Consider the following 12,596-nt stretch of genomic DNA (forward strand, 5'->3'; position numbering starts at 1 on the left):
TTCTAAAATGCATGGCAATGGCTGGGCCAAGTGTGCATGGGTAAGCGGAGGGGGGAGTGTTGGGTTGAGATAGCTGACAACTTTCTAATATGTATGGCTAGCTTAACGCTGAACATAGTCCTCCATATTCATATCGCTCTGGCTAAATATACCTATGCATGGGCATGTTTTTAAATAATGCAAATCTGACTCTTTAGCATTCAATGTATAATTTATATTTTCTTGCTGTCTTCTGTCTGGTGTTGTGCAGGCTTTGTTTAGTTATGGCTGAATATTCCTTCTTCCCAGAATAGAATATAGGTTCTGCTGACACATTGTTGGAGTGATGAGTGATCCTTCAATGGCGGCATATGCCTCCAGAAGATTTGGTGTCTGTTAATTGCTTTATAGAAAGACACAGCATCATAGGGATGCAGGAGAAGAAAACAGTCTGAGACATGTTTTTTACAACAAGAAATCTTAATGGATTTAGCTTTCAAAAAGGAGCTAAAAGTAGATGCATTTACTCAGCAGTCCACAAAAGGCACTGATAAGAGATCCCTATGTAGATTTTAAGCATTAATCTTAAGGGATTGTCCCATGAAGAACCCTGTGACCATTAGCTGGCATTATGAAGGGAAGCAGCTCTTGGTCATACATGGTATTTCCACTGCACCATGTAAGTGATTCTGATTTGTTTCGGGGGCCTGTTTTGCAAAACTGACAACAGGATATGAAGCCTTATTGGTTGCCACTATTAAATTACAGTGGTTTCAGAAACTGACAACAGTTCCCCATCAGATACTGGTGACAACCAATATGGCTGCACTTCCAGTTGGCACTTTAGCAAAAATGGCCTCCACAACAAAACAGAAAAATTTCAATATCTCTGTAAGCAAAAATAGATATAATTACTAAATGGTGGCTTTCTAATTTACTAAAATATGGCTATTTTCAGGATTAATAGTGATATATATCATGCAGTGCTACTTAGCCCTAATATAAAAGGTATTTTCCAGGACTAAGATATTGATGACCTGTCCATACCTTTGACAATAAGCTGTTTTGGAGCCAAAAAAAGGCAAGGCCACTACACAGTGTATGGAGCTGTGTAGTTCTGGCGCCAATACAGCCAGTGCCAGGAGTCGGACCCTTGCTCATCTGATATTGCTGACATATCCTAATGATAGACCATCAGTAAGTTAGTCCTGGTAAACCCCTTTAAACAAAATGAAGACTAACAGAGAGTAAAACGATTGTATTGTCCTTGGCAACCACAGGATGATGGAGAGTAGAGAATTTTACAAAAAAAATAGCTTTGTGACGAGTGCATTTTCTTGTAAGTAGCGGGTGCAATGATAGGGAGATGCGATAGCGCTGTTCCCCATGATTGTACTCCTAAGATGCTGTGTATGCTGAGACTGGTGCATACTAAGGCCTCTTTCACACGGCCGTTTTTTTTTTCCGTTTTTTGCGGTCCGTATACGGAACCATTGATTTCAATGGTTCCGCAAAAAAAACGGAATGTGTTCCGTATGCATTCCGTTTCCGTTTTTCCGTTCCGTTTAAATATAGAACATGTCCTATATTTGGCCGCAAATCACGTTCCGTTGCTCCATTAAAGTCTATGGGTCCGCAAAAAAACGGAATGCATACGGAAGTGCATCCGTATGTCTTCCGTATCCGTTCCGTTTTTTGCGGATCCATCTATTGAAAATGTTATGCCCAGCCCAATCTTTTCTATGAAATTACTGTATACTGTATTTGCCATACGGAAAAACGGAACGGACAAACGGAACGGAAACGGAAACACAACGGAAACAAAAAACGGAACAACGGATCTGTTTAAAACGGACCGCAAAACACTGAAAAAGACATACTGTCGTGTGAAAGAGGCCTAAGACTGGTGCATACTAAGGCCTCATGCACACGACCGTTTTTTTTTGCGGTCCGCAAAACGGATTTCCGTTGTTCCGTGATCCGTGACCGTTTTTTCTTCCATGGGTCTTCCTTGATTTTTGGAGGATCCACGGACATGAAAAGTGAAAAAATAAACTAAGTCAAGTTTGCATTGAAAATGATAGGAAAAACGGACACGGATCACGGACACGGATCACGGACGCGGATGACTATCTTGTGTGCATCCGTGATTTTTCACGGACCCATTGACTTGAATGGGTCCGTGAACCGTTGTCCGTGAAAAAAATAGGACAGGTCATATTTTTTTCACGGACTGGAAAAACGGATCACGGACGCGGAAGCCAAACGGTGTATTTTCCAATTTTTCCACGGACCCATTGAAAGTCAATGGGTCCGCGAAAAAAAACGGAAAACGGAACAACGGCCGCGGATGCACACAACGGTCGTGTGCATGAGGCCTAAGACTGGTGTATGCTACGACTGGTGTATGCTACGACTGGTGTATGCTACGACTGGTGTATGCTACGAATGGTGTATACTACGACTGGTGTATGCTGAGACTGGTGTATGCTGAGACTGGTGTATGCTGAGACTGGTGTATGCTGAGACTGGTGTATGCTGAGACTGGTGTATGCTGAGACTGGTGTATGCTAAGGCTGGTGTATGCTGAGACTGGTGTATGCTGAGACTGGTGTATGCTCATGCTGGTGTATGCTCATGCTGGTGTATGCTCATGCTGGTGTATGCTCATGCTGGTGTATGCTAAGGCTGGTGTATGCTGAGACTGGTGTATGCTAAGGCTGGTGTATGTCCCATTATTTTACACACTTTCAGGAAATTTTTACATCTTTCCTGGCCCCTATTCTCTCACAAACATATGCTGCAGCCGGGGTCATTTTCTTAGCAATGGCATAAGTCACACATAAGTCAATGTCCAGATGTCACTGTACCTCTGGGAATACAGAGAAATAAAGATCATTATTCAATTTCCCTTTATATCCTGGAGTTTCTCACAAATTCCAGACTCCAAACCCTAGTTAGGCACAGTTTAAATACTTATTGTATTATCAAAGTGTGCAATTCTGCTATGTTTTTTCTGAACTTTTCCAAGAAAATAAATATATTTATACCCTATGACTAAATATTGTACAAACACAACATTACAATTTTCCAAATGTACTGTATTTTGTACAACACCAGTTCCAAAAAAAGTTGGGCCTCTGGATAAGGCTACTTTCACACTAGCGTTTCAGGGCTCCAAAACGGATCAGTTTTGCCCTAATACATTCTGAATGGAAAAGGGTCCGCTCATAATGCATCAGTTTGCCTCCGTTCAGTCACCATTTCGCTCTGGAGGCGGACACCAAAACACTGCCTGCAGCGTTTTGGTGTCCGCCTGACGAAGCTGAGCCAAACGGATCCGTCCTGGCACACAATGTAAGTCAATGGAGACGAATCCGTTTTCTCTGACACGATCTGGCACAATAGAAAACGGATCTGTCTCCTATTGACTTTTAATGGTGTTAATGACAGATCCGTCATGGCTATAGAAGACATAATAGAACTGGATCCGTTCATGATGGATGCATGCGGTCGTATTATTGTAATGGAAGCGGAATCCATGACAGATCTGCAAAAAACGCTAGTGTGAAAGTAGCCTTAAATGTAAATAAAAACCAAATGCAAATCTCATAGACCCAGGGCCGGCGCTATAATAAGGCAGACCAAGCGGAAAAATGAAACAAATTTTTTTTTTTAAATACCCCGTATTTTTCGCCCCTGGGTCTTAGGGGGCGAATACTAATGAAGCGCTTCTGCCATGTGAACTGGCCCTAACAGTCATTTCTATGCCTACAGGCTGCACAGAAGATGATCCCAACTGGGCCCCCTCTTGCCCTGGGCTCCATAGCAGTCGCATGGTCTGCCGCTATGGTAGTCACTCCCCTGCCCAGAGAACACAAAGCTTGTTGCACACGTCTACCCAAACAAAAATGCAAGGATACTGTCACTATATTGTAACTTGTGTATATATAGATTAAGGGGATTGACCAGTTTGTAAAAATGTTTTGCAATAGCCCTTAATCTATTTTTGATGTGATATACAGCTGTATGTCACATGATAACATACCCCTTACCATGCAGCAGAAGGTCCCCTGGGTTACTTGTTTGCAATGAATATGATTACTTACTGTACAGCGCATGCACTGAAGAACATCTATCCAGGGACAGCACAGAAAGTGGTGATGTGGGTGAGGCACATCACCAATCTCATCTTGCGCCCTATGGATGCACTGCTGGAGGATTGTAGGTGTTTTCACAGGACACAGAGGGGGTCTTCTTTTGTATGATAGAGGTAAGTTAAACTATAAATCCGCCAAGGACAGTCCTCCAAGAATGACAGTCTTATGTGTAGGGACAACTCCTGACCCTTCCCGATAGATGATATCATGGGAGAGAAGGATGGGACAAAGTACATTTTTTTTACCCAATCCTTTTGTTCTCATACAAGATGAGTCTAGGTGTCTGGCAGCAGCTCTCTGCTCTCTCCTTATTGACAATAAATAAAAGCTTGGCCAACCCAAAGTCCAGAGAGATTGTCATCATTGTTATCATTTGGCTAACAGCTATCGACTGTGCATGGCCACTACAGAGCAGTAGCTAAAGAGGCACCTGCAGAAGACCCCAGTGCCATAATCTGATTACAGATAACCGCTCTCTAGATAAAGGTCTGCTCATTTCCTTAGGCTGGTTTCACATGTGGTGAGATCCGCAGGCTGTTCTGGCAGGGAACAGCCTGCCAGGTCTCTCTGGCTCCAGCATTGCCACAGCATTCACGTCCGTCCGCAACGCAGCAGAAAAAGAAGACCGCTGCTCAGGCATTTAGGTTTGTATCAGGGGCATACCTAGGGGAAAGATAGCAAGGAATAGACCCTGGATCCCAGGAAATGGGGGAGCCTACAAGCCACTATAAGTGTGTTTAGATACTGGGCTGGGACAACAATCTGAATCTAAAAACCTAGATCCTAAACTAGTTTGGGAAGATTGATTTCAAATCAATTTATTACAATTATATCACCCCAAAACTGTTTTTGCTATGATCTATTGAAAGCTGAAGTTTTCAGGTCATTTGATCAATGAAATGTGAATAAGGAAAGGTCACAACCAATATGAAGGTACTTTATTAATGAACATCTGGCTTCCCTGCTCCGCTCCCCATCTGATTGGTAGATTTCTCCCTGTACACTGTCAATCAGTTGCCAATAATCGTGCAGTCTAACAGGGCCTTTATTTCTACAGAAGGTTTTTATTTTAGCCTTTATATCATTTGATACTGCTTTGTAGGCATTTCTATGTATATGCTGCATATTATACATTCCAGTACACACAAGTCATTAAAGATCCATTAACATTCCCTGGCTTGGGACCTCACATCAGCCTAGTTTGTTCTTAATTGCTTTTTAATGAGCCAGACGACATGTAGAACAGGGACCTTGTCTTCAAATAAGGAGCAGTACAAGCCTCATGAAGAGGGCATCAACCATCTCTCGTTTAATGTGGCCACAGAAACATTTTCGGTATTACAGAAAACAAACTGTAAGAACAAGAAGAGCAATATACAAAAAATGAATCATATGTGAGATAACCAAGCACAAGCAATGATGTTGTGCTGGTGTGAAGTTCAGCTGTGGTGCCAAGTACCTGTTGTATTGTCCTGCCCATGAAGGTGTCACCTCCCAGTCACATGGCTCTAATCCTGGTGCCAAAATATCAGTAATGCTCGACCGACCGTCCCAGGTGTCATTCATGTAGCTGCTAGCCACATATGGGAGGTGTCTGAGAAACATCTGTATGTTCAGATCACCAGCAAAGTCCCACCTTTCATTATCATTGACTATATGGCCAGTGTCAGACTGAAGTCCTGGGCCCACCAGAAGAAATGATTCAGAGGGCCCACCTTCTGTGTGTAAAAGACCTTAAGGGCCTTGGTTTATTAGGGGTCCATTATTGGCAGAGCTTCGGCCCACCAGAAGATCCTCTTGTACTCTGGTGGACCAGTCTGACCCTGTACATAGCTACCAACTTACACCATATACAAAGCAAGAAAGCTTCTGTTCTTACATGAAAACCTCCAGTAAGCTGCAGTTACCGGACTTGTATCATAGATATAATAATACATCATAGTGGCTTGTGCTGAAGAAGGTGTGGGTTTCACAGGGTTATTATGGCCTTAATGCCCCAGTAGGCAGTCAGATAATTTGGCCATTCATATTTTAATAAGAGGGAGGTTAATCATGCGTTATATGACGCATCCAAAGACTGACCCTTATGACAAAGCCAATTTATATCCTCCAAAAATTCAGCGATGGGGATTTGCCCTAGGGGAGCACACACATCCTACAAACAGAGGTATTGGGTCGCCTTTCTTGATGGACAAGTCTAGTCCTACTGTCCATTACAGTTTAAGGGAGATACAGAAGAATTCAAACAAGATTTGGCGCCTCTCCTGGCCTAGCAGTGTGTTATCTACAGTAATGCTCTTTATACAGGGAAAGCAGCTGAATCTACTGCATTACATCACTGCCAGATGCTATAATGAATTACAAACGCTGCGGTCTCAAACCGTTCAATGACAAACTCAGCACTGCTACATGCGTAAACTGAGCCACACAGTTACCTAAGGCATTTGAATTCACAATATGTGGTAAAAAGAATTAGATGTCTAACTACAGAGTCCATGATCACACGCATCACAGTCCGTTAAAGGCTTTACCCAAGTAGATCACTGTATGGGTCAGCAACCTCTGGCACTCCAGCGATTGTGAAACTACAACTCCCAGCATGCTCCGTTCATTTCTGTGGAAGTTCAGAGAACAGCCAAGCAAGTGTGCCTGCTGGGAAATGTAGTTTCACGACAGCTGGAGTGCACTGACCCCGGCATGGACGGATTACGAGCCCTTGTATTTAAGGTGGCGTCACTTTCCATCTCTTTTTATAGTCTTGGCCGCTTCGGAGATACGTCTATAAGTGTCCCCCAGTGATATCACTCAGCTGATGTTTCACTGTTAGTGTGACTAAGCCTCAGACTGATGTCTACCCAGAGCACAGAGGATAGAACGCCATAGATGCTCATTTTCACTTTCTGTATCTGGAAATTGAACTAAATCTTGCAGTACATCAGTATCTGCTTGGTAGTCTGTGCTAAAAAGAGCGGATTTCCTATAGATTCCAGTGAAAATGGACTAAGCAGTGAGGAGTGACTGTCGACCATCTGATCAAAGCCGCATAATAAAGATAATAAAGTATACCAATACCACAAGGACACTCATGATAAGACATCTATACACAAGTCTTCTTTGACATCCTGCATAAGCCAATGCAAGGACCCACGCCCTCAGCTACTGTACAGTTACTAAGAACTCATCGTCTCATCTGAAGACACATGGGGAGAAGCCCTTACTCCTCACATTAAGCAAAGAGTGAAAGAAGATCATGTAAGAAAAGTCAAACTTACCCCAGATCTTGGAATATATCCACTTTCCAGGCAGCCCCAGCCCTCGACTCCCACAAAAGCCTCTTCTCTAGACTTCCAAATCAAAATTCCATCCCTGCTTTCTTGCAAGGAATGATGTCACAGGAATGGGGGCTGGGATATGCGAAAGGAGGGCAGCCCTGCCTTCAAGTCAGTTTACACAATGAGACCCTTCTAAAACTTCTAAAAAAAGAGCAGTGTGTGTGAGGGGCGGGGAGGGCAAAGGAAACCCAGGCCTCTGCTTCACATACACAAGGCGGAGTGTTAGCCCCTGGCTGAATTCTATACCCTCTCGCGTCCCAGAGAGGAACCGAGATTTCTCTGCAATGTGGAAATGACCAAGGCGCAGTCTAAAATATATATCCCAGAGCCAGGAGGGTGGAGGAAAGGAAGTTCAGCAGAAAATGCTATTGTGATCGGGGGCTTAGGAAGGATATAGACTGGGCTAACTCTACTGCCATATCTATCTCTGATCTATCTCTGATCTATATCTATCTCTGATCTATCTCTGATCTATATCTATCTCTGATCTATCTCTGATCTATATCTATCTCTCTATAAGGCAAGAAACTGAAAGCACTAAATCAAACTTGAACAAAAAAAGGGGTGCACGCGTGAGGGGACTAGACTATTGCCCAGTATACAAAGTAGCAAAAAGGCAGCACTTCAAAATCAGTAAACATAAAGAAAATACTTTATTCACCCATGTGGATACGTGGCGTTTAGGCTCAACCCTAGAGCTTGAGAAAGGCTCTAGAAACGTCGCGTATCCACATGGGTGAATAAAATGTTTTCTTTATTTTTACTGATTTTGGAGTGCTGCCTTTTTGTTACTTTATCTTCTATCTATGATCTATCTATCTATGATCTATCTATCTTCTATGATCTATCTATCTATCTATCTATCTATCTATCTCCTATCTATCTATCCATCTATCTCCTATCTATCTATGATCCATCTATCTCCTATCTATCTATCTATCTATCTATCTAATATCCATCTATCTCCTATCTATCTATCCATCTATCTCCTATCTATCTATGATCCATCCATCTCATATCTATCTATCTATCTATCTATCTATCTATCAATCCCATATCTATCTATCTATCTATCTATCTATCTCCTATCTATCTATCCATCTATCTCCTATCTATCTATGATCCATCTATCTCCTATCTATCTATCTATCTATCTATCTATCTCCTATCTATCTGTCCATCTATCTCCTATCTATCTATGATCCATCCATCTCATATCTATCTATCTATCTATCTATCTATCTATCTATCTATCTATCAATCCCATATCTATCTATCTCATATCTATCTCATATCTATCTATCTATCTATCTATCTCATATCTATCTATCTATCTATCTATCTATCCCATATCTATCTATCTCCTATCTATCTATCTATCTATCTATCTATCTATCTATCTATCTCATATCTATCTATCTACATTATCTCATATCTATCTATCTATCTATCTATCTATCTATCTATCTCCTATCTATCTATCTATCTATCTATCTATCTATCTATCTATCTATCTATGATCTATCTATCTATCTATCAATTTCAAATCAGCTTCATTGGCAGGACTAAATAAATATTAGCATTGCCAAAACAAGTGGGACGTAAATTGGTAGGGGTGGGGGATGGGGACAGGGACACATTCAGGGTGGGGATATAAGAGTCCGTGACATATCAGACTCCTTTCAGTCTATGGCACACACTGACATATTGGGCTGCTATAGGCCCTGTGTTCTCCTCCTCCCCCAGCAATATGGAGAGTCTCTCTTCCTCCTCCATGGAGGTAAAGTCTGGGAGGAGATCAGTCTCCCAAAGTGAGCATCCCTCACTGCTGAGTATTTTGGGCAATGCAGCAGGAAGTGGGCCTCATCCTCCACAGCCTCCTGGTCGCAATTCTGGCACAGTCTGCTCTCCCTGGTCTTGTAGTTCTGTCTGTGCCACCCGGATTCGATGAGCAGGTTGTAGGTGCTCAGTCTGTAGTGGTTCAGGATCTGTTAATCTCTGGGGTTTGGGAGTTTCTCCAGATATGGGGCCAGTTTGTATTCCCTCTGTAGGCTCTGGTCAGCTTCTGTGATTTCATATGTCATTCCTCCAGATGCTGATATACTCCTCTCCGCTCTTGTGTATTGTCTCCTGGATTTCCCTCTTTGTCAGAAACATAGAAACATAGAATGTGTCGGCAGATAAGAACCATTTGGCCCATCTAGTCTGCCCAATATATCTGAATCCTATTAATAGTCCCTGGCCCTATCTTATATGAAGGATAGCCTTATGCATATCCCATGCATGCTTAAACCCCTTCACTGTATTTGCAGCTACCACTTCTGCAGGAAGGCTATTACATGCATCCACTACTCTCTCAGTAAAGTAATACTTCCTTATATTACTTTAAAACCTTTGCCCCTCTAATTTAAAACTGTGTCCTCTTGTGGTAGTTTTTCTTCTTTTAAATATGCTCTCCTCCTTTACCGAGTTGATTCCCTTTATGTATTTAAAAGTTTCTATCATATCCCCTCTGTCTCTTCTTTCTTCCAAGCTGTACATGTTAAGGTCCTTTAACCTTTCCTGGTAAGTTTTATCCTGCAATCCATGTACTAGTTTAGTAGCTCTTCTCTGAACTCTCTCTAGAGTATCTATATCCTTCTGGAGATATGGCCTCCAGTACTGCGCACAATACTCCAAGTGAGGTCTCACCAGTGTTCTGTACAGCGGCATAAGCACTTCACTCTTTCTACTGCTTATACCTCTCCCTATACATCCAAGCATTCTGCTGGCATTTCGTGCTGCTCTATTACATTGTCTTCCCACCTTTAAGTCTTCTGAAATAATTACTCCTAAATCCCTTTCCTCAGATACTGAGGTCAGGACTGTGTCAAATATTCTATATCCTGCCCTTGGGTTTTTACGCCCCAGGTGCATTATCTTGCACTTATCCACATTAAATTTCAGTTGCCAGAGTTCTGACCATTCTTCTAGTTTTCCTAAATCCTTTTCCATTTGGCGTTTCCCTCCAGGAACATCAACCCTGTTACATATCTTTGTGTCATCAGCAAAAAGACAAACCTTACCATCGAGGCCTTTTGCAATATCACTTATGAAGATATTAAACAAAATTGGTCCCAGTACAGATCCCTGTGGAACCCCACTGGTAACATGACCTTGTTTTGAATGTTCTCCATTGACTACAACCCTCTGCTGTCTGTCACTCAGCCACTGCCTAATCCACTCAACAATATGGGAGTCCATGCTCAATGACTGCAGTTTATTGATAAGTCTTCTATGTGGGACAGTGTCAAAAGCCTTACTAAAATCTAGATATGTGATGTCTACTGCACCTCCACCGTCTATTATTTTAGTCACCCAGTCAAAAAAATCTATAAGATTTGTTTGACATGATCTCCCTGAAGTAAACCCATGTTGTTTTTCATCTTGCAATCCATGGGATTTTAGATGTTCCACAATCCTATCCTTTAATAGGGTTTCCATTAATTTGCCTACTATTGATGTCAGACTCACTGGTCTATAGTTGCTCGATTCCTCCCTACTACCTTTCTTGTGAATGGGCACGACATTTGCCAATTTCCAATCTTCCGGGACGACTCCTGTTACTAATGATTGGTTAAATAAATCTGTTAGCGGTTTTGCCAGCTCACCACTAAGCTCTTTTAATAATTTTGGGTGTATCTCATCAGGCCCCTGTGACTTATTTGTCTTCACCTTAGACAGCAAACTTAGAACATCTTCCTCTGTAAAGATACATGCATCAAATGATTTATTAGTCATCCTTTCTAGTGGAGGTCCTTCTCCTTTTTCTTTTGTAAAAACTGAACAGAAGTATTCATTAAGGCAGTCGGCTAGCCCTTTATTCTCTTCTACATACCTTCCGTCCTTTGTTTTTAATTTAGTTATTCCCTGTTTTAATTTCCTTTTTTCATTTATATATCTGAAGAATGTCTTATCCCCTTTTTTCATAGACTGAGCTAGTTTTTCTTCTGCCTGCGCTTTAGAAGTTCTTATAACTTGCTTGGCCTCTCTCTGCCTAATCTTGTAGATTTCCTTATCTTCATTGCTCTGGTTTTTTTTATAATTACAAAATGCTAGCTTTTTATTTTTAATGATTTGGGCCACTTCTGCTGAGTACCACAGTGGTCTCTTCCTTTTTTTGCTTTTACTGACAAGTCTAATGCAATTTTCTGTTGCCTTCAATAATGCACCTTTTAAGTAGTCCCATTTCTCCTGGACTCCATGTAATCCGTTCCAGTCTGATAAGGACTCATTTATGACTAATTTCATTTTTGAAAAGTCTGTTTTTCTAAAATCTAAAACTTTTGTTTTTGTGTGGTGAGACTCTTTCACAGTTCTTATATTAAACCACACTGACTGGTGATCACTAGATCCCAAGGTTTCGCCTACAATGACATCATATACCGAATCCCCATTTGTGAATACCAAATCCAAAATGGCCTCCCTCCGGGTTGGCTCCTCAACCACTTGTTGTAGAGATAACCCCAGTAGGGAATATAGAATATCTGTACTCCTGGTAGAACTTGTATTTTGGTTTTCCAGTTTATATCTGGAAGATTGAAATCTCCCATAATGATAACTTCTCATTTCATTGTCATTTTAGCTATTTCTTCAACTAGTAGATCATCTAGTTCTTTAACTTGACCAGGTGGTCTACATATCACACCTACACGAGTTACTGCATGGTTAGCAAACTGCAACGTAACCCAAACTGACTCTATGTTGGCCTCACCAACTTGTATTAGGTTAGATTTAATGCTATCTTTCACATACAGGGCCACTCCTCCTCCTTTCTTGCCTTCTCTGTCTCTTCTGTATAAAGAGTACCCTGGTATGGTTATGTCCCAGTCATTTCTTTCATTAAACCATGTCTCCGTAACAGCCACTAAATCTACATTCTCAGATGCCATTATTGACCCAAGTTCATTGATTTTTTTACCTAAACTGCGAGCATTTGTAGACAGGACTCTGAGCTTATCATTTCTTAACCTCTGTGCTTCTGACCTGTTCTGGCATTGTTTCGGGGGGCAATTGGACTCTTTTATTTTCACTCTTTTGCCCCCCCTTCCTAGTTTAAATACTCTTTCGCAAATTCTTGGAGTTG

The 12,596-nt window shown here is 41.6% G+C and overlaps 1 protein-coding gene across 10 annotated transcripts in view; it reads right to left on the reverse strand.

The window, feature by feature from the left end:
• The window catches only part of PALM2AKAP2 (PALM2 and AKAP2 fusion), a 371,929-nt gene that overhangs the window by 42,878 nt on the left and 316,455 nt on the right, over positions 1-12,596 (reverse strand). Inside the window, exon 1 of one of the 10 annotated variants that reach the window (XM_040417333.1) lies at positions 7,412-7,745. The exons of the other annotated variants lie outside the window; for them this stretch is intronic. The gene's annotated coding sequence lies outside the window, so the exon portion shown is untranslated. Of the gene's footprint in view, positions 1-7,411; positions 7,746-12,596 lie in introns of those variants that run through there. 10 annotated transcript variants of the gene reach the window in all.

This window comes from Bufo bufo, chromosome 2, assembly GCF_905171765.1.
Source record: "Bufo bufo chromosome 2, aBufBuf1.1, whole genome shotgun sequence".
Taxonomy (NCBI): domain Eukaryota; kingdom Metazoa; phylum Chordata; class Amphibia; order Anura; family Bufonidae; genus Bufo; species Bufo bufo.